The 22,206-nt window shown below is 40.8% G+C and overlaps 1 pseudogene; it reads right to left on the reverse strand.

Moving 5' to 3' along the window:
• Positions 1-22,206, reverse strand: part of LOC117452660 (uncharacterized) — a 40,620-nt pseudogene that overhangs the window by 16,120 nt on the left and 2,294 nt on the right.

Raw genomic sequence — 22,206 nt, forward strand, 5'->3', positions numbered from 1 at the left:
GGGGGGTCACAGAGATCAGGTCTTTGATGGACCAGATCTCCAGACCCACCAGAGCAACGAAGGTCTTCAGGGGCTTGTACCTGAAAACAAGCACGACAGGTGAATAGGGAAAAACATTTAACTTACACATCTTCCGGCGCAGACTGAAAACTCATCTCTTCGACTCCACTTCGAGCGATAGAACTATTAACAAAGCACTTATATACTAATAAAGGACTGGCTTACCTAAAGCCAGCTGAGTAGCACTTGAAATGTTTGGCTCTATGAAACCTGATGTACTTTATGATTCTGTTTTCTTCAAGTTTGTATCTTGTTGGTCGAACGCACTTATTGTAAGTCGCTTTGGATAACAGCGTCAGCTAAATGTGATGTAATGTAACAGATATCACCATGAAACGTCCCCTGTTCATCACTGACTTTAAGACAATACTTTTTTGTATTACAATTAAGCATCATCTTATTAACTATGTGTAACATTTGCATATTTACTAGAACTCAATTTGCTCATATAAGCATTTTAATTGTATTGCATTTTCTTTGTGCGGATTTTTACTTAAAGGTGGGGTAGGTAAGTTTGAGAAACCGGCTCGAGATAAACTTGTTGTTATATTCCATGGAATGCTCTTAACATCCCGATAGCAATGAATATATTAAATGCTTTGACAAAAAATCCATAAAAAATGTCCTCTGTGGAAGCCGTGGCGCTGTAAAAAGCTCGACCAATCATCTGAGCCTAAAGTACTGGATGGCCTACCTGCCTGTCAGCCTTCCATCTGTGCACAAACTGATCGTGCCCTCATTGGTCATGTGCGCGTTCGTGTGTGTTGGAGGAGGGGCTCTGTGAGGAAGTGGCAGATTTGCGCACTCAAGCTGGTTTCTCCAAAATTACCTATGCCACCTTTAACTTCTTATGTTCATATACATAAGTCAGTCAGACGTGTTTCTTAATATGTTTATTAGAAGCAGCATATAGTTTGAGTTTGGCGTCTCGGCTCGGGCCTCATCATTCCACAGATTTACAAAGAACATTGAGTGATGATTAGATAACTACCCTCCGAGCCTACAGGTGGAAGCTGGGGTGGTGGGGGGCAGCGAGCAGCAGCGACGTGAAACACAGCAGCAGCAACATGAATGCAGCAATAGCAAGTGCACGCAGCAGTGGCAGCTGCAGGCAGAGGCAGGAAGACCAGGGTTGCTTCCGAACCAAAGATCAGCTCCTAAGTTCTAACCCTATCTCCTATTCCTTGACCTCTGAGTGAAAGGTCACGGGGTTAAGGGATAGTGGATAGGAGAATTCAAAAGGACTTAGGAGAAGAGACTGCTGTACTTTAGAGAATCGACTGCACTTTCACTATCCGACGTGTTTATGATGCGCCAGCGGACGTTCTGAATGTGCGTCTGCTGCTGTGGGGAACCATGGAAACCATGGAAACCACAGTTTTCTATACAGCGGACTACAACATGGATGTTAATAAGAACGAGGGACTCATCTAGAGACTCTGCACCGTGCTCTGAAGCTGTGCTTTGCTTGTCTTATGAACGTGGACAACAGAGAAACATATTCTTCATGACCAAGCTGGAATTGAAATAAAAAGGAAAGTGAAACTTCTGCTCGTCCCCCTCTCCCTCCGGTCCACGTTAATACCAATGATCCCAATACGTATGATTGATGAAAAGATAAATCAATACAGATGTATTTATTATAACGTTAGTCCTTAACATCGATCACTGTGTATATCACCATCAAACATCTTTTAAAGTTTGAACAAACCCACACAAGCTCAGTGAAGACTGAAATGTTGACTTTATTTGATAATTTCAGTGAAAACTACGTTTCATATTCTCTCTTTGATTATAATATGATGAACGTTCAAAACAAAGCACTTTGGCAACGTTACCACCTATGTTTTTAAAAGCTTAATAAGCACCGTAACTTTTCATGATATCATTTCTCCGTCATAATCATTTGTGTCCTGAACGGCCGACTGTTGAGTGATGGCAAATGCTGCGGCTGCAAGGCATTGTGGGGCAGCATTTTCGCTTCTCCTGTTGGTTAGGGAGGTCCAGTGGTTCCTAAGCTAAAGGAGGTGATAAAGGAAGTTTGAAACCTCCCTTTCCTTTCACCTAGAGAATTGGAACGGCACTTAACATGGCTGCCACTGAGGGACTTCCGGGTCATTTCACTCGGTTAGGAAGGTTCCTAAGCTATGGACTATTGGAACGCAGCCTGGCAGCTTAAATAGAGCGGCATGTAGGAGAATGTGTTTGGTTGGTTGTAAGAGGGACGAGGCGCGTCACGTGTATGATGGGTGCTCGAGTTGACTGCCTGAACTAGCTCGCAGGCTTCGCCCCATTTGTATTATTTTATATTTACACATATTTTCATTTTAAGTACTTTTTGTAACGGTTTTGTCCCCTGGAATAAAATAAATCTGTTTATGTGTCATTTCATACATTTTCCCAGCAATAGCAGAAAGCGTTGACTCACCAAGTTAACAAAGTTGACGATTTCAAAAGTCCTCTCCCTAATCTTCTGCAGATCCCGGTTTCTCTTCTGGAACTGAAACATAATGTCGACATGTTAGAAAGAATAATCACTTCCTGTTCTTCAGAAATATAAAAGTCCCATTGACGAAAATAACCACATACGTGACGCTAAACAGATCAAAAAAGTCCCAAAGTGTTAGCATGATGTGTCTGCTCTGCCATCATTACAAATACAAGTTTAGTCATTCACAAAAAGTGTTGCTAGTACTTCCTGTTTTTTCACGGTAAAATTCCATGTGTATTACTTACTGCGCGATTATCAATAACGATGACAAGCTCAAGGTATTTCTGCTGATGGAGGATAGATAAACCCTGAAAGACAAAAGAAAAAAGACGATAAAAAATATTGAAATGGTAATATCCAATTTATTAAATGTGGAGCACATTTGTCAAAATATCTTAAAGGGGCCTATGGTATCAGTAGGTAGTGTCTCTACTTTAAAGAGTCCTCTCCTGCTGATGTTCAGGTGTATATCAGTATGTAGTGTCTCTACTTTAAAGAGTCTCTCCTGCTGATGTGCAGGTGTATATCAGTATGTAGTGTCTCTACTTTAAAGAGTCCTCTCCTGCTGATGTTCAGGTGTATATCAGTATGTAGTGTCCTCTACTTTAAAGAGTCCTCTCCTGCTGATGTTCAGGTGTATATCAGTATGTAGTGTCTCTCCTTTAAAGAGTCCTCTCCTGCTGATGTTCAGGTGTATATCAGTATGTAGTGTCTCTACTTTAAAGAGTCCTCTCCTGCTGATGTTCAGGTGTATATCAGTATGTAGTGTCTCTACTTTAAAGAGTCCTCTCCTGCTGATGTTCAGGTGTATATCAGTATGTAGCGCCTCTACTTTAAAGAGTCCTCTCCTGCTGATGTTCAGGTGGTATATCAGTATGTAGTGTCTCTACTTTAAAGAGTCCTCTCCTGCTGATGTTCAGGTGTATATCAGTATGTAGTGTCCTCTTCTTTAAAGAGCCCTCTCCTGCTGATGTTCAGGTGTATATCAGTATGTAGTGTCTCTACTTTAAAGAGTCCTCTCCTGCTGATGTTCAGGTGTATATCAGTATGTAGTGTCTCTACTTTAAAGAGTCCTCTCCTGCTGATGTTCAGGTGTATATCAGTATGTAGTGTCTCTACTTTAAAGAGTCCTCACCTGCTGATGTTCAGGTGTATATCAGTATGTAGTGTCTCTACTTAAATAGTCCTCTCCTGCTGATGTTCAGGTGTATATCAGTATGTAGTGTCTCTACTTTAAAGAGTCCTCTCCTGCTGATGTTCAGGTTGTATATCAGTATGTAGTGTCTCTACTTTAAAGAGTCCTCTCCTGCTGATGTTCAGGTGTATATCAGTATGTAGTGTCTCTACTTTAAAGAGTCCTCTCCTGCTGATGTTCAGGTGTATGTCAGTATGTAGTGGCTCTACTATGTTTGTGTAAAATGCTATAAGTTGTTATTTTGGCCTAAGAACAAAAAGATCTATAAATATTTGGTTTTATTGTAATAATAATAAGTTTTAAAACTGTCATATGTTTCCAGCACATGATATGAAAGTCTAGATGCAGTATGTTTCCTTCAGATTGATTGATTGTTACCGCAGATCTGGAGCGGCCGCGGCTGGTTGGCGGTTCAAAGTCGTCGCTCCAGGTGGTATTGGTGACCCCACACACTGCCGGGGGGGACTTCCTGTCGTCAAAGGTAGTCACGGCGTGATCCCCTTCATCGCCACCGGACAGCGGCTCGATCAGATACCTCTGCTCAGACGTCCGGAAGTAACCCCTGAAACACCAGGAAACATGTTTCTTATTCGATGTCAGGAAAGCTACCATGCATTGAAGATAAAGACTTAAAGGAAGATATTGAGTAAGAACATGTTTTTATGAACCACACAGCTTCCCGTCTTCCAAGACCCGACCGGACAAACAGACGTGGTGCAGGCACGAAGCATACTACCAATAGAAATACATTGCTTTTAAAATCGTTCTGTGTGACACGAAATAAATGCAAAAATCGTGTTGGTGAACACGAATCAATAGATTTAATTAATTCCGTGACTATAATGAAATGCCGTGAGACTGGGTTGTACAGTGGTGCAGGAATGAGTCCTAAAACCTCAGAATGAGTCAGCGTTTTAGCACTTCCTTTCCCCTGGTCTGGAGGTCAATGGTTTTTTTTAATGTGATTTTGGTTGTTAGCCTGAAATAAAGAATATAGAAAATAATCTCTGGTTCAAACCAACGTTTATGATTCTTACACGTTTAGTTCAGCAGGATAATCTCCACATATTAAACACCACTTTATGATTTCTGAAGATGACTTCACGTCACCACCGCTAAGCTAAAGGAGGCTATTGTTGGGATATAAAGGAACTACAGCACGGTCACATGACCTCACGTCACCACCGCTAAGCTAAAGGCAGCTAATGTTGGGCTATAAAGGAACTACAGCACGGTCACATGACTTCACCTCACCACCGCTAAGCTAAAGGAGGCTAATGTTGGGCTATAAAGGAACTACAGCACGGTCACATGACTTCACGTCACCACCGCTAAGCTAAAGGTGGCTAATGTTGGGCTATAAAGGAACTACAGCACGGTCACATGACTTCACGTCACCACCGCTAAGCTAAAGGTGGCTAATGTTGGGCTATAAAGGAACTACAGCACGGTCACATGACTTCACGTCACCACCGCTAATCTAAAGGTGGCTAATGTTGGGCTTATGACATTTAGTCGTCTCATTTAGACACTTGTTAGCAACCGCCGTTTTAAAATCAACCAGTGTGGTATTTACTGACGTATTTTATGTCGTAGAACAAAACGTTAAAATCTCTTCAGAGTCAGAAAACCACTGACTTCCAGGAAGTGATAAAATGCTAACTCGTGTCCGGGTTTTAGGACTCATTCCTGCTAAAAGCCTGTTGTAGATATTGTAACTACGCAAGGAATAAAACTCAAAGTGGTTACCTGTTACAAATACCTTGGTATCTGGCTTGATGATTGTCTCACTTTTAAACTTCATGTCAATAACCTGCTTAAAAAGCTGAGGGTGAGGCTAGGTTTCTTCTACAGGAACAAGTCCTGTTTCTCGCTTGAGGCCAGGAAAAGGCTCTGACCTTTGACCTGTGCTGGACTATGGGGATCTGATGTATATGAATGCACCTGCCCATTGCCTGGTCAAGTTAGATGCTGCGTATCACAGCGCACTGAGATTTGTGACAAACTGTAAAGCATTAACCCATCACTGTACCCTGTATGCAAGGGCTGGTTTGCTTTCACTAACTGTACGGAGGCTCAGTCACTGGTACATTTTTATATACAAAGCCATGCTAGGGAAACTTCCATCTTATATCTGCTCCCTGATCTCACGGAGAGTTGTAAGTGGCTACTGCCTGAGATCGCATGCTGTGGTTTTATTAAATGTGCCAACTGCTAGGACTGTCTTAGGGAAGACAGCTTTTAGATGTGCAGCTCCTCTGTCTTGGAACAGTCTGCAAACGGGATGGAAGCTGAGCAATCTGGTGCCACTAAATGTTTTTAAAGCTCGGATAGATGCTATCCAATCGGAAACTGTTGGAACCTGTAAATGTTACTAGCTATGTAAACTGTAGTCACTGTAGATAAATGATGTATTTTTGTTTTTCTGTTTATATGTATTCATGTGGAAACTATTGCAGCAGGTCACCCTTGAAAAGAGATCAATGATCTCAATGGGATTCACATAAACATAAACAAAGGTTTCTATATATATATACTCCATATACGAAATGTCTGAACACTCACTTGAGTCCATCACATGTGCTGATGCTGACAGATGATTGGCTGTCGTCCAAAATGCTCCCGTGGTAGTAGCAGTGATCCTGATGAGAAGACATTGACACGATGACTGGTTTTAGAACGAGACATTTATTTTCCTCTTCTTATGTACGGGGAACGGAAAGTCGCTGACAAAGCAAACACTTACGATGTCAGTGGGAGTTGTGGTGACTCGAGCCCCGTCTTCTTGGTAAATAGTCTCCGTGTAGTCTTTGGGTAATAATTCACTGAGGAGGAAACGAGATACAAATTAAACTGTGGTCAAGCTCGAGTTATCTAGTGTTAGGATCTGTGAAATCATAAGAAATGCTATATTTGAAACTAAGCAGTGGAAAGTATAGTACCATGTTGAGGTACTTTACTTGAGTTTTTTCCTTTCGTGTCACTTTCTACTTATTCTCCACAATATTTTGGAGCGAGTTATTACTTTGAAATGTTGATTTTTGCAATGCAAACATGTTCAAATGTGACTTTAAAAGGCAATTTATTTGACATTTCTCCAAGTTATTTTTAATTGCAATAGATAACATGATTCCAACTTCAGAAATATAAAGATTTATGTATTTCCTTTGAGGTTTTAGTTGTTTTGATCATTCATCGTCGTGAAATTGCCCTTTTTAGGCTCTGGATATATTTTGAATGGCATTATTCACTATGTTTACAAAACAATCAATCAATTATAAGAGACAATAATGATAGTCTAAGGCAGGGGTGTCAAACTCAAGGCCCGGGGGCCAAATCCGGCCCGGGACCTAATTTGACCCAAGAGCTTGCAAAGAATATAATATACAATATAATTGGTGTAATTGTTGAATATTTACTTTCAATTATTTGCCCTAGACTTCTGCTTTCAGACGGAGTTATTTAGGAAGATATTACCAGATGCAAGGACAACAATGTAATATAATACATTATTTAATATATATCATATATTTACATATGTATATTTATATAAATTACAACCGGCCCTTTGAGTGCAACCATAATGCTGACGTGGCCCGGGAAGAAATGGAGTTCGACCCCCCCAGGTCTAAGGATATATCGACCAGTATAACAGCCACAGAGGACATATTTCTACATTGCCTACTATTTAAGGGAGGCTGTGGCTCAGTGGTCTAGTGCGCTGAACTTTGAATCAGGGGAGCACAGGTTCAAACCCCACTGCAGTCAGCATGTCCTTGTGTCCCTGGGCAAGACACTTCACCCCAAATTGCTCCGTTGCCCATAGTATTGAATGTATGTTAGTCGCTTTGGATAAAAGCGTCTAACATGTCATGTATTTATACTTATTGATTGTAACTTACAGTTCATATGTTTACGTAAGAAACATAGTTGCAGACTAAATCTTGTATTCCGTGTGGAATTAGCACTAAAATAAGTATCTTATTATATAATTAAAGAACTGTGTACTTTCTCCACCTCTGAAAATACAACAGAACATATATGTTGCACATGGGTATTAAAGTAAGTGTCTTTCTGAGAATGCTGACATTTGATTCAATCTAAAGCAGGAGGGTCAAACTCAATTTAATTTAATTTGTATGACAGTGTTTCTCAACACTTTTTCATACCAAGGACCACTTAACCAATAAAAAACACTCGCGGACCACCTAACTCCACAAATATCCAAAAACACATCGTTTTTTACAAATCGCCTGAAAATGGTACAAACAAGTGGCCACATGTGTGATGAAGGTGTTTATCTGGGCTATATCATGCAATCGAAAGTGAAACTTAAGCTCGCTCCATTGCGGAGATATTCCGCGGGAGTGCGGAAAACTTAAATGTATTTATTTTTTTATTTCAAATGCGACATTTTACCAATATACTGACGGACCACTAGGGGGCGCTCACTGACCACCAGTGGTCCGCGGACCACACTTTGAGAAGCACTGATCTAAAGTAATAACCTTGCCTTCAGTCAAACAGGAAGCCAGAGACACAGAAACACAAATCGTGTGAATAATAAGAGGAGAAGTCAAACCAGGAACTCCTTGAGACAGGACTTCCTTTAGACTTATCATGATTTTCTCAGGCTTTAAGATGAAGTCAAGCAGCTTTTGTAATACTTTATTCTGACAGCTCGTGCTCAACTAGCGTACATACAGTAACGACATTTACTAAGGTGGTTAGCTGAGCATTACATCACATCACATGTTATTATTAAAGAGTTTTATTCTATGTTATTATTGCACATTTAATTACCTTTATATAAGTATTTTAATTCTGATTAATTGTACATTACATGTCACTTGTTAGACGCTTTTATCCAAAGCGACTTACATGCTCAATACTGAGGACAATCCCCACAGGAGCACTTTGGGGTGAAGCGTCTCAGGGACACAACGACATGCTGACTGCAGTTGGGTTTGAACCTGTGCTCGCCTGATCCCAACGCACTAGTCCACTGCGCCACACACCTCCCCATATATTATACAGTACGGTGGCTCTTAAAGGTCATAACACCAAAGCATTTAAAAAAGAGATTGGTGTCCAAATGAGTTTCTTCTTTTGCTTTTTGTTTTGTGAAATATTTGAGTGTTTTTTTTTTAAATGTGTTTGAGTTTTAGATTTTTTCAGAATTGTTGAAATGTTTTAGATGTTTGTAAATAATATGTTTTTGTACCTTCAGGGCCACCATATTTTTACCTGAAATGTCGGCTTTAGTACCGTGATGCATTTGTCTTTTGAAACATGTGAAATAATAACTCACTTGTTTTTTTCTAGGTGCATCTCAATGTCTCTTTCCTCCCACCGTCATCGCATACGTTATTCTCTCCGGCCGGAGAGGCTGCGAAGAATAAAGTCATATTATTATTTACACGTCATTCACGAAGCTTTCAAGTAGAGCGCAAACGAGTCTCTGTGACGCGAAGATAAGACATACGGAAGAACGTACGTCTGTGTCTTCTTTTTCTGACAGCGTGAAGTCGGACAGGTCGGACCACCTCGTAGTCCTTCACCTCCCTCGAAGTCACGACCATGGCTGTCTGTGGGGATTCAACACATTACTTTTAATGGACCAATCACAACAGAGCTGGCCAGCTAACCAATCAGAGCAGCCTGGGCTCTGGTTTCAGACAGAGGGTGAAAAGAGGTCAGCAGCACAGAGAGTATGAGAGAAATACAGAGCTTTTTGAACATTAAAGCATGGAGACATGTAGAGACACTACAAACTGATATACACCTGAACATCAGCAGGAGAGGACTCTTTAAAAACACTACATACTGATATACACCTGAACACCAGCAGGAGAGGACTCTTTAAAGTAGAGACACTACATACTGATATACACCTGAACATCAGCAGGAGAGGACTCTTTAAAGTAGAGACACTACATACTGATATACACCTGAACATCAGCAGGAGAGGACTCTTTAAAGTAGAGACACTACATACTGATATCACCTGAAGCATGACAGCAGGGAGAGGACTCTTTAAAGTAGAGACACTACATACTGATATACACCTGAACATCAGCAGGAGAGGACTCTTTAAAGTAGGACTACATACTGATATACACCCTGAAGAATCAGCAGCAGGAGTAGGACTACCCTGATTACCCTGAACAGCAGGAGAGATCTTTAAAGTAGAGCACTACATACTGATATACACCTGAACATCAGCAGGAGAGGACGAGGACTCTTTAAAGTAGAGAAGTACTACTACAATAACATGAATACACCTGAACATCAGACAGGAGAGGACTCTTTAAAGTAGACACTACATACTGATATACACCTGAGGATCCAGCAGTAGAGGGACTCTTTAAAGTAGAGACACTAGCATACTGATATACACCTGAACATCAGCCGGAGAGGACCTCTTTAAAGTAGAAGACACTACATACTGATATGACACCTGAAACATCAGCAGGAGAGGACTCTTTAAAGTAGAGACCTAACATACTGATATACACCTGAAGATCAGCAGTAGAGGACTCTTTAAAGTAGAGACAACTACATACTGATATACACCTGAAACATCAGCCAGGAGAGGACTCTTTAAAGTAGAGGACACTACATACTGATATACACCTGAACATCAGCAGGAGAGGCACTCTTAAAGTAGAGAACTACATACTGATATACACCTGAACATCATCAGGAGAGGACTCTTTTAAAGTAGAGGACACTACATACTGACATACACCTGAACCTCAGCAGAGAGGGAGGTAGAGGACTCTTTAAAGTAGAGACACTACCATACTGCTATACACCTGAACATCAGCAGGAGAGGACTCTTTAAAGTAGAGACACTACATACTGATATACACCTGAACATCAGCAGGAGAGGACTCTTTTAAAGTAGAGACACTACATTACTGATATACACCCTGAACATCAGCAGGAGAGGACTCTTTAAAGTAGAAAACACTACATACTGGTTATGTACTGGTTGTTTTCTGGTGTGTGACCAATCACAGGAAGTGAATCATTTGTGCCATTCGATTCGTTACAAATATGCATTTGGTTTCAGTGGTTTAACACCACCTCTGTCATATCAACTATCATTTCCAGATATGAATAAGAAGATTGATTCCATTAATGTTTGATGGAAGTCCGTATGTTATTACTTCCTGTCCCCTGGTCTGGGAGTCAATTGTTTTCTGAATGTGTTTTTGCTTGTTATTGTGAAATAAGGTCTGTGGTTATCACAAGCTGAAGAGATTTTACGACATAACATAAGTCAGTTAATACCCCACTGGTGGATTAAGAAACATTACCCGCCTTTAGCTTAGCGGTGGTGACGTGAAGTCATGTGACCGCGCTGTAGTTCCTTTATAGCGCAACATTAGCTTTTTACTTCAAAAATCAGAGCGTATTGTTAATATGTGGAGATATCTCGTAAACAAGAGAACAATAGTTTGCCAAAGAGATCATTTTCTGCAATACTCCAACATCCAATGGAGACATCCCATTGAACCAGGGAGATGCTGCCTTCAGGGTCCAACACAGAAACACAACATCCTTCTTAAGCTGTATGCCCTGGTGTTTTTCTGCCTTTAGCTCCTACACTTGTGTAACCAACCTTCAAGGTAATTATGGGATATTCTGTTGACGCTGCTGACGAAACCATGGCTCATGATTACGAAAAGTGTGTACACATCAACACAGCTCTCTGTGATGGGAACCTGTTACCAGTGAAGGAGTTCTTTGATAACTTTATCAGCAGGAACACCGAAGGCTTTGTGAGCTTTAATATCTCACTAAACAAGTTAAACACACTCTTTATACCACAGCAGGCGGGGGTTTCATTTTAAGGTCTTATATCTTCCTTTTGTATGCTTGGTTTGATTTTCGTTCACAAATATATTAGTTCACTTGTGTTTTCCCTCAGGAACAGTATTTAAAGGGGGCCTATTATGCTATTTATTTATCTTGTTACCCTCTGTCTGAAACCAGAGCCCAGTCTGCTCTGATTGGTTAGCTGGCCGACTCTGTTGTGATTGGTCAACCAGCTTAGAGATGCCCCGCCCCTTAGCCTAGTACAATGTGTTGGAGCGCTAGCTAATAGAAACGCAAGGTGTACATAGTGATGTCACTATGTTCAGGAAGTAAACAAAGGAGTCAATGGAGACATTTCAGGCAGGGGGGAGTGAGTGGAGGGAACACAGGGATTTTAGCCTTTGCAGACCATTTACATGCACTAAAACTATACCACACTACAGGAGAGGGAAAACCACAAAAAGTAATGTAACCCTAGTTTAGAGCAGCGGCTCCCAACCTTTTCCGACTCAGGGCCCACTTAAGAATCGAAACAAAAATGTGCGGCCCACATTCAACCATAAACAAGACGGAGGCTAAATAAAGTTCTCAGAGTACTTTTTATTTGAATTAGAAAAGGAGCTGGCTATCAGTAACAAACAGACATTAGTATTACACGGTTAAGTTGAATACTCGATTCTGATTGGTCAATTCAGAACATGTGACACGTTGTTAATCCAGTAGAACAGACCGCTGTCAAAGGCTGTGATGACCATTGCTAAGGAGGATCCAGAAAGAAAAAGGAAAACAAATCTTAATATTTACTAAATGTTTCCACACAAATCATAATGTTTTGCAAATGATTTGGTGGCCCACTTGCAATGCCTTCACAGGTTGGGAACCACTGGTTTAGAGTAATATTCCACTGTAACTGTCAGATGACGTCAAACTGTCTATGTCTTAAAAAGACCGTGTGAAAATATCACGACGACGTGCTTCAGTTTTGTTGTTCCTGATTTTTGAGATGTTGAAATGTGCTTTCCTAATATGCTTGTTGACGTCCTCCAGCTCATCCGTTTACTAATCCCTGTTAGCAAACCAGCCGGAGACGAAATGACTAACTTCCCTGAGTCACGGTCACCTGTCGGCAGGTAGACCGGACGCTCTGTTATGATACCACGCTGTGTCACAATTAAGGCATTTCCTGTTGAGTTTTTATTTGCTTATGAGGCGTTATTAGACACTGTGTTTACAGACAGAACAACGATATTATAAATTATAGGATTTAAAACCAGGTACTTTCAGAGGTAGATATACTATGATCTTTAACGTCAGTAGACAGGCTACATCAGCTACATGAGCTTCAAGTATGCAAAGTATTCATCAAGCACAATGTCTCTTTTTACAGTATGACGTTGAGTCTTTTCCATATGGTCAGTTTCAGACACTTGATATAATACTTGCATGTATTGTGTGAAATATGAGTACTGTGAGTGGTCAATACATGTAGTGGAGTAGAAGGATAACGTTGCATAAAATGTGAAGTTAAGTACAAGTACGTGTCAATTAAAGTACGGTAGTTGAGGAAGAAGTACTACATTCTGAATATACACATATTACTGTCAACTGCGTTCTACTACTCGGCACATTTGAGCATTTCTAAATGTCGTCTAAAAGAAACCGTTATTATTATACTCGATGAGAGCAAGGCAATTGTATTTATATAGCACTTTTCTCCGCATGGCGATTCAAATTGCTTTACAGATTAAAAGCAAACCACATTTAAGAACCAATACAGCATAAATACATTATTAAAAAGGCATTTAAAAACAGGCATAATCAGCAAAGTGAATGAAATAAATAAAATACATAAACACAGCAGAATACATGACTGAAAGGGCATTGAGTGTAATTAAACATGTTTCAATATGTTTCCGTGGCCTTTAAGAGTCTCCACTCTCCAGTGTATCCCCTCCACACGGAACAACCCCGCAGCCTGCTTTTAAACCCTTTCTGTTTGGCTGCTGCCTTCTAATGGTCACATAGCTAAAACATCACACACTTCCCTTTCATTCTTGAACCTGTCTGTCTCAGCATGTTTTATCTTGCATTATCGGCTGTTTTTAAATGTCCTAATGCTTCTCTAGTTTTCTGTAAAGCTCCTTGAGTTGAGCCTTCTTCTTAAAAAGTTCTTTCCTTTGCATTTAAGGTTTTGAAGAACACGCACACGCACACACACACACACACACACACACACACCACACACACACACACACACACACACACACACGCACACGCACACGCACACACACACACTTCCTGCTTCACAGCATTCTCAGAGCTGCCTGCACACGCCCCAGAGAATGCAGGAAGCACAGCCTGCGGGCAGAGTCTGAAGCTCTGTCTGAGATACGGACGGCGCTGAGGTTTGATGATTTAGGTTCCTTAGAAGAAGCCGCATGAAAGAGGAAATAGCTTTAAACACGGAAATCCTTGTTTTTCGACTTAAACATGTTTGATTCCTCTGTAAAGTTGGGTTTTTCAATACAATGTGTTTAATTATTTAAAAATAATTGTATAACCATTTTTATTTATTTATTATTTTAATCATATAAGTAGTAGTAACCATGTTCCTTTCCTCAAAAAAGTGACAGGTGGTGTGACAGGTCATACCTCTCCCTACTTATGCAAATGAGCTAAGTCCTTTGATGTCAGATTGGCGTGAAAGACCCCCCGGAGTGATTCTTTTATTGCAGCAATTAAGATAGTTATAGGTATTTGACCCCTGACCCCAGAGTGGAGTAATTGCCCCAATTAGACTAGCCCCAGGCACCCCCTTTTGTGTACAGGCCTTTTATTGTAACAATTAAGATAGTTATAGGTATTTGACCCCTGACCCCAGAGTGGAGTAATTGCCCCGCAATTATATTAGCCCCAGGCACCCCCTTTGTGTACAGGCTTTTTATTGTATCAATTAAGATAGCTAAGGTATTCGACCCCTGACCCTGAGAGTGGAGTAATTGCCCCGCAATTATATTACCCCCAGGCACCCCCCTTTTGTGTACAGGCCATTTATTGCATCAATTAAGATAGCTAAGGTATTTGACCCCTGACCCTGAGAATGGAGTAATTGCCCCTCAATTATATTACCCCCAGGCACCCCCCTTTTGTGTACAGGCCATTTATTGCATCAATTAAGATAGCTAAGGTATTTGACCCCTGACCCTGAGAGTGGAGTAATTGCCCCTCAATTATATTACCCCCCAGGCACCCCCCTTTTGTGTAGAGGCCATTTATTGCATCAATTAAGATAGCTAAGGTATTTGACCCCTGACCCTGAGAGTGGAGTAATTGCCAGCAATTATATTAGCCCCAGACACCCCCTCTGTTGTATAGGTATTTTGATGTATTGAATAGATAGTCTCTTTGACCCCTCCCACTCAGAGCCCTTTTGTTGTCTAATCTAATTAGCTTTTGATGCCTGCCCTTGATGTGCAATTTCACAATGATGAAAGCATCTGTATAAAGGACTGGGATAAGACCATATAGAGATATACTCAAAATAAATTTAAAAAAAAGACAGACAACTTACCGAGTCAACCGTCTGAAGCGCCAGTCAAGAAGCGAATGTGAGCATAGGGGTGGGTGGGTTCAGAGTACAGCCTCTTTCTGGTCACGTGTGTTGGAGGAGGGGCTCTGTAAGGAAGGTTGAAGGAACGAGCAGGATTTCTCCCCCGGTTTGACTGCAAAAGACTCTGACTTTTCTCCAAGGGGATCCGCCTACCCCTCAACATAACAAACCCCACCTTTTCCTCATCAGATCATTTAAAAACGAGAACCCTTCAAGGACATTTTAGAGAGCAGCAACCATGGATCTGAGAAAAACCAAGTCTCTCCCCACGATCTGCAGCCTGGAGCAAACGTATGGAGGACCTCCATCCTCACCTACAATGTGGACACCAGATCTGGACAACGCTATGGCTGGTATTGATATTACAGGATGGTTGAATATGCCTCAACCTCCATCTACTCACGACTCTCCAGAGGAATCAACAGAAGTAGGCATTGATTCGCCATGCTTTCCTTGGGCTCCCGAGGGTGATGCTACAGAACGTGCTAGGGCATCGGCATTCCTGAATACGGTAAAAGCAGTTGTAGTTCATCTGTTGGATAGAGTCGTATACCTTTACAGAAAGGAAACATGTAATGGATGTCAGATCAATCACCCCAGTCAGATGCAGCACGAGTGTTTATTCCCTACCGGTGAATACTATCTGGATCGAAACTATGATGAAGTGGTAAAGAGACTGTGGACCGTTCGTTTCATTCCAGCCATTCGGGACGCTCTGCACCAGAACCACCTTCATGTGTCGGAGAGGAGAGTCTTTGGAGCTACCGAGGCGATTCTGCACAACCTCAGAAACACCAGACTCTTTGAGGCTAAAATCGAGAAGCTATACGAACAGCTTGTAGAGAACGACGAGACCCAAATGAAGATTACAAGAGCAGCTTGGGCCTTCTGGCAGCATTAGGAAGAGTTTTCTTTTATTTTTGATACTTTTTCGTTAAAGTATGTTTTATTTTTTATTTTACTTGATATAGTATGTCCTTCCTTTTTATTATTCTCTGCTTGGAGAAATGTTGTATATACATATCAATAAAATGCATTGTAAGAAAAACTGTTGTACTCATTACCTCATCGGGCTGTAACAGGAAACATGTCTGAGAAACGTGTTATGCATAGGGTGTATTACACTCCATCTAATCCAGGGAGTTTAGGAGGTGTGGATAAACTCCATAGAGCTGTACAGAATGAAATGGGTAAACAAGTAAATGTAGAGAAAGTCAGAGAATATTTATCGGAGCAGGATGCATATACTTTGCATAAACCTGCACGAGTGCATTTTGTAAGAAACAGAGTTTTTGTACTCAGACCGCTACAACAATTTCAAGCAGATCTCTGCGATATGCAGTCGCTGTCCGAATATAATGATGGTTTTAATTATTTGTTAACAGTCGTTGACGTATTTTCGAAAAAAGCCTATGCTCAAGCATTAAAAAAGAAGTCGGGAATTGAGGTTACCAAGGCTTTTGATACAATTTAACGCACAGCGAGATTCCTAAAAAGATACAAACAGACGCGGGGAAAGAGTTCTTTAATAAAGTTTTTCAAAACTTGTTGAAGAAAAGAGGTATTGCACACTATGCAACAGCCAGTGACATGAAGGCCTGTGTGGTAGAGAGATTTAACCGTACGCTGAAAACTAAAATGTGGAGATATTTTACAGCTAAAAACACTCATAGATATATAGACGTCTTACCTGAACTAATTGAAAGTTACAATAATAGTTATCACCGAAGTATTAAAATGACGCCAATGCAGGTGACAAAGGAAAATGCTGCTCAAGTGTTTCGGAACCTGTATACCCCCTCTAGCCAGCGTAAAAAAGCTGCTGCCAAAATGAGCTTTAAGGAGGGCGAACTTGTAAGGATATCCAAACTGAGAGAGGTATTTGATAAAAAATATGAGCAGAGTTATACTGACGAACTATTTACGGTGTCTGAAGGCTTACCTCGGCAGCCACCTGTTTACAAACTCAAAGATTATGATGGAGAAGAGATCAAGGGGACTTTTTATGAGAAAGAGTTACAAAAAGTGAAGATAGCCAATGACAAGGCTTTTCAAGTCGAGAAAATTCTAGAAAGGCGTGTGGTGAGAGGGAAAAAACAAATGTTTGTATCTTGGCATAATTGGCCCGAAAAATTCAACAGCTGGGTTGATGCAGGCGAGATAAAAGATGTATAAAAGCAAACAGAATCAACGCTCAGTCCTTCATTACAGCCATGGAGATAAATGAAGGGTTCTACATTACGCTGCCGTCTAATGCCAGCATTGATGTATTTCAAAACAATACAAGCTCTAGTTATCAGGTGCACCTGGCACAACCTTTACACTTGGATGGTTCGTGGCAGGTTGCCCTGACAGAAATGTTATACCCACACACCTGGTATAACTTACCTTCGGAAGTAGCATGGTTTGAGTGGATAAAGAAACCAAAACCCCCCGACATGTCCCCGACTAGCAAGTTAAGGCTTCATATGTTTAGAGCTGGTTACTATAGTAGCATAACTCAACTCATGGAGGAACTCGAGTCCTGCTTCAAAAAAATTGACTCTGATGTCAGTTTATACTATAGTCCGATTCACAGGAAAATCGAATTTCTAGGAGGGGCCCAATATCGTTTCCGCTTTCCAAAAACCCTCGCTTACATGCTTGGAATACAACCAGACCAGTGGCTCAAATTTGATGATAAATCAGCAGCCTACCCCGCGGATATAAATGCTGGCTCAACACATCTGTACTGTTATACCAATGTGGTCAGTCATCAGAGGGTTGGCGACGCTTTTGCTCCTCTATTGAGAACCGTAGATATAAGAGGATCATTCGGCGATACCGTAACTCAGTATTTTAATCCTGCGTATTACTTACCGGTAACCAAAACGCACATCGAGAATATACAGATAGAAATAAAAAACGATCAGAACAAACCAGTAAATTTCACCTACGGAAAGAGTGTAGTGAAACTTCATTTCCGACCGTCAAAAGCAGGACAATCTTTTACAAAACGATGATTGATCACGACCCCCAGCGTTTTGTGAGTTATTATGAAAATCAAGCGGGGGGATCCCTGCCTGGTTTTTATGGAGCCCCGGTGATGTACGGGCGAGGCATTGGCTCTATATTTTCGAGATTATTTCGTTTTGTAGCACCCCTGGTGAGAAAAGGGTTCGCCATAGCTAAACCTCATCTGAAATCGGCGGCCAAAAATATTGCATCAGATGTTATCAGTAAGGCTGTACATAAATTTGGCCGCCAGTCAGACCCCGGATCTCAAGAAGGAGCAGGTGGTCTGATGGTTTTGGCCAGAAGGCCCCGGAAGAGACCTCCAGGCAGAAGGATACAGGCAGAAGGATAGGCAGAAGGTGTTAAAAAAGGAAAGCACTCAGTGAAAAAAAAATCATTAGGGAAAAAACACCCTCGGAGAAGGAACGTATTTGGGGGATATATATTTTAGAGTGTTAAATATGGCTCTTTTACATCACAAATCTGCTGAATGCAGCATGGCAGAGTTGGATTTATTCTCTGCCCCCATGACACAACTTTCTATCGACGAAAAACACTATACAGAGGTCCTTCCGTTGTCTGCCATTACGGAGGACGGACCGATTGAATTTTTTATTCCCGGGGACGGGGATAAATACCTAGATATGAATGACACATTGATACATCTCAGGATCAAAATAACCAACGCCGATGGGTCTAATCTGGCCGCTGATGCCCCCGTGGCCCTGGTTAATTATCCTCTGAATACCATTTTTAGTCAATGCGACGTTATTCTAGGGTACAGGCTAATTTCTCAATCCAGTTCGACTCATCCTTACAGGGCTATGATTGAAACGCTATTGAATTACTCTGATTCTACTTTAAAAAACTCAGTTCACTGCCGGCTTATTTTATTATTTTGGTAAAGAGATCTACATTCACATCAGAATCTCGAGAGCTTCATCTGATGGGAGCTTTACACACGGATATTTTTGTCAGCGAGAGGCTTCTCCTGAACTCTGTAGATTTGAGAATCAAGCTCACCAGATCTGGCGATGCCTTTACTCTCATGTGTGCTAATGATTCTACATACCGTCTAAAAATACTGGGGGCTTCACTTTTTATCAAGAAAGCCACCATTTCCCCTGCTGTGCGGTTGGGACACGCTGCGGCTCTGATGAGAGGTAACGCCCTCTACCCCTTATCAAGGGTGAATATCAAAACCTATAGTATCCCCGTGAACTCCAGAATATGCAACCAAGAAAATCTCTTTTTAGGTAATATGCCAAAATACCTAGTTTTGTGTATGGTAAATCACGAAGCCTTCACTGGAAGGAGAACGCTTTCACCTTTTAATTTCCTTCATAATGATATGGAATACATGGCTCTGTGTCAAGATGGTAGGCAGGTACCGGCCAAAGCATTTCAGCCTCAATTTAACCGGGGGTCGTCAGTCAGAGAGTTTTACAACATGTTCACTGCAACAGGGAGACACATGAAAGACTTACCTCTGAGTATTGACAGAGATGATTTCGAACAAGGATACTCATTATTTGTGTTTAATTTAACTGCGGCGGAAGACGCTGAAGCCCTGTCTCCCATTACAAGCGGTAGTTTAAGACTGGAAATGAGATTCAGAGTACCGCTGCCCCAGACTACCACTTTAATCGTATATTCTTGTTTTGATTCGATTCTGGAGATTAATTCAAAACGTCAAGTGTTGGTAGATTATTACTAAGAAGACTACAACATGAATAATCATCAATTGGACAGTCTCCTGCGTCATATGGTGGGGGACTCTTTTGGGGGGGTATGGGCCTCAGACCAGCTCCCCCGAGTAAAACAAATATTTAGATATCCTGTATACATGATTGTAAACACCCACCCCTCCCACATGCCCGGAGAACACTGGCTAGCATTGACTTTGGAGAAAGAGGGAGGGGTTGGAACCTTTTTTGATTCATTTGGGATTCCTCCATACCTTGATTGTTATCCAGAAACCATACTACATTTTCTGGAAAAACAATGTAAAACTATTTTATACCATAATCGACAACTTCAGAATGTCATGTCTACAGCCTGTGTTCAACGTTGCATTTTTTATCTATGTAAAAGAGCGTCGGGCTTGTCTTACGAAAATGTACTGTCTCTGTATCAAGATGATGTGATAAAAAACGATGCTGCCGTTACTAATTTTGTGAGAAAATACCAACGGTGTGAAAGACGCCATAAAGACATTCATTTTAATCACAGTGTCTGCTCTCTACAAATGTTTAAAGATTGTTATAACATGTAGAAAATAAAAAAGGTCTGAAGACAAAATTAATTCAGATGACTCTGTCTTTATTAGGAGATTCAAATATAATACAACTTAGGGGGTAATTGTAACCAGCTAGACTTAATATTCTGTCTTTCCTTATCCTTTTCTTCTTAAGAGGGGCACTCAAAGGTTCGTTCCTGCCACCTCCAGCTGAGGATCGGAGGAGATGATTTATTAATCCTCTTCTTTTTTCTGAGCATATTTTCTCCATATGGTTCACCCTCTTTGATTATGCGATATTGTTCACGAGCGTGCAGGTTTTGAAAGGCTGTTAAAGGAATGTTGAGCTCATTCAGACTATTTAAAAAACCCGCCAGCCTTTAGGCTCCCGGGCATCTGTTTATACGAACAGGATAAATGTTTTAATAAATCTAGCATATGAGAACCTTTTACAACTATCCCTTTTCTACAAATTCCCCCGCTGGTGTCCATCCAGCTGTACTCGTTATTAATTTACTCATAATGTACTCGGCATTCTTACGGCTGCGTGTAGGGAGATTATGAAGTACCTCGTTCTTTATTTTATCATCGGACGTGCCATCCTTTTCTTCTCCTTTTACCCAAACCCGTGTCTTCAGGTTAGAAGACACGGGTTAGTAATATGTCGTTCCTCCACCCCGTCTTGTTTGAGTAAGGCGAGATATCTCTGTAGCAATGTGTTGTATTTTCTGATTTTTTCATAAGGGGGTAATCCTGTTTCGTTTAGCACCGCTGTCATTTTTTCATCCAGAACGTCTTCGGCAGTGCGTCTCATTGATTCCTTACTATGGGGGTTAGTTACCACCATTCTGATTGAGCTGATTAAACTGATGAGGTGATAACAAAAACATCTTTTGACTCATGATCGAGTGAGTCCTCCTAAAAGCTGCCCTAAAATGGGGATAATAGCCCCGAGCAGAGGCAAAAGAAAACGACGAATCCCTGTTTCCGCACACAAATTCTGTGTTTTCTATTCAAACAATTCTGTTTTTCTTTATTTATTGATTGTTCAATACCTGACAAGGCCGGAGATTAAATATCTACATACATCTTATAAGAGTATAATACATTATGTATAATATCAGTTAAAATAAGTGCTTCAACATAGTTAACATTGCTGGAGCTATGCACAAATATTGATAGATGTCTTGTAATGCACTATTGAGGAACCTGCGACCCAAGTTTTCATTCAATGCAGAACTACACCATAGTTGTGTAGGCCTATATGATATGTCAATAAACCTTAGAAAATCTTGAAATCTTGAAAGGGATGTGCAAAATAGTCATTATATACAGTCTTTAATTAACTATTAGTAGAGAATAACGAGTAATGAATATACTTTATATGGATCCTATTAATATCTAATAATAAAAATAATGAAATTCAATAACATGCTTTAACCACTAGGTGTCCCTTTATATCAGCTGTGCACCTCTATGGTGTAAATACAGCCTATCTACCAATTGGATCAAATATAAAAGTGAGCCGAATTAGTGTTGATACTGCAAGGAGACGTATTGTGTGAAAAGAAATGTAAGATGTTGTTTAATGGCTGATATATTTATGATCCACGTCACGTGTTCAGTTCCTCATGTTTGTCTTCTCATCAGGGCTCTATAAATACAGAACTACGGCAGATATGTAATATGTAATGCAGCCGAACCGTGTATTACAATGCCGTTATGTGATGACTTTCAAAGAGAAAAGCAAGCACACTCGGAATAAAGTATTATTATTTTTATTTTTAAAT

Source organism: Pseudochaenichthys georgianus, chromosome 9 (genome assembly GCF_902827115.2).
Source record: "Pseudochaenichthys georgianus chromosome 9, fPseGeo1.2, whole genome shotgun sequence".
Taxonomy (NCBI): domain Eukaryota; kingdom Metazoa; phylum Chordata; class Actinopteri; order Perciformes; family Channichthyidae; genus Pseudochaenichthys; species Pseudochaenichthys georgianus.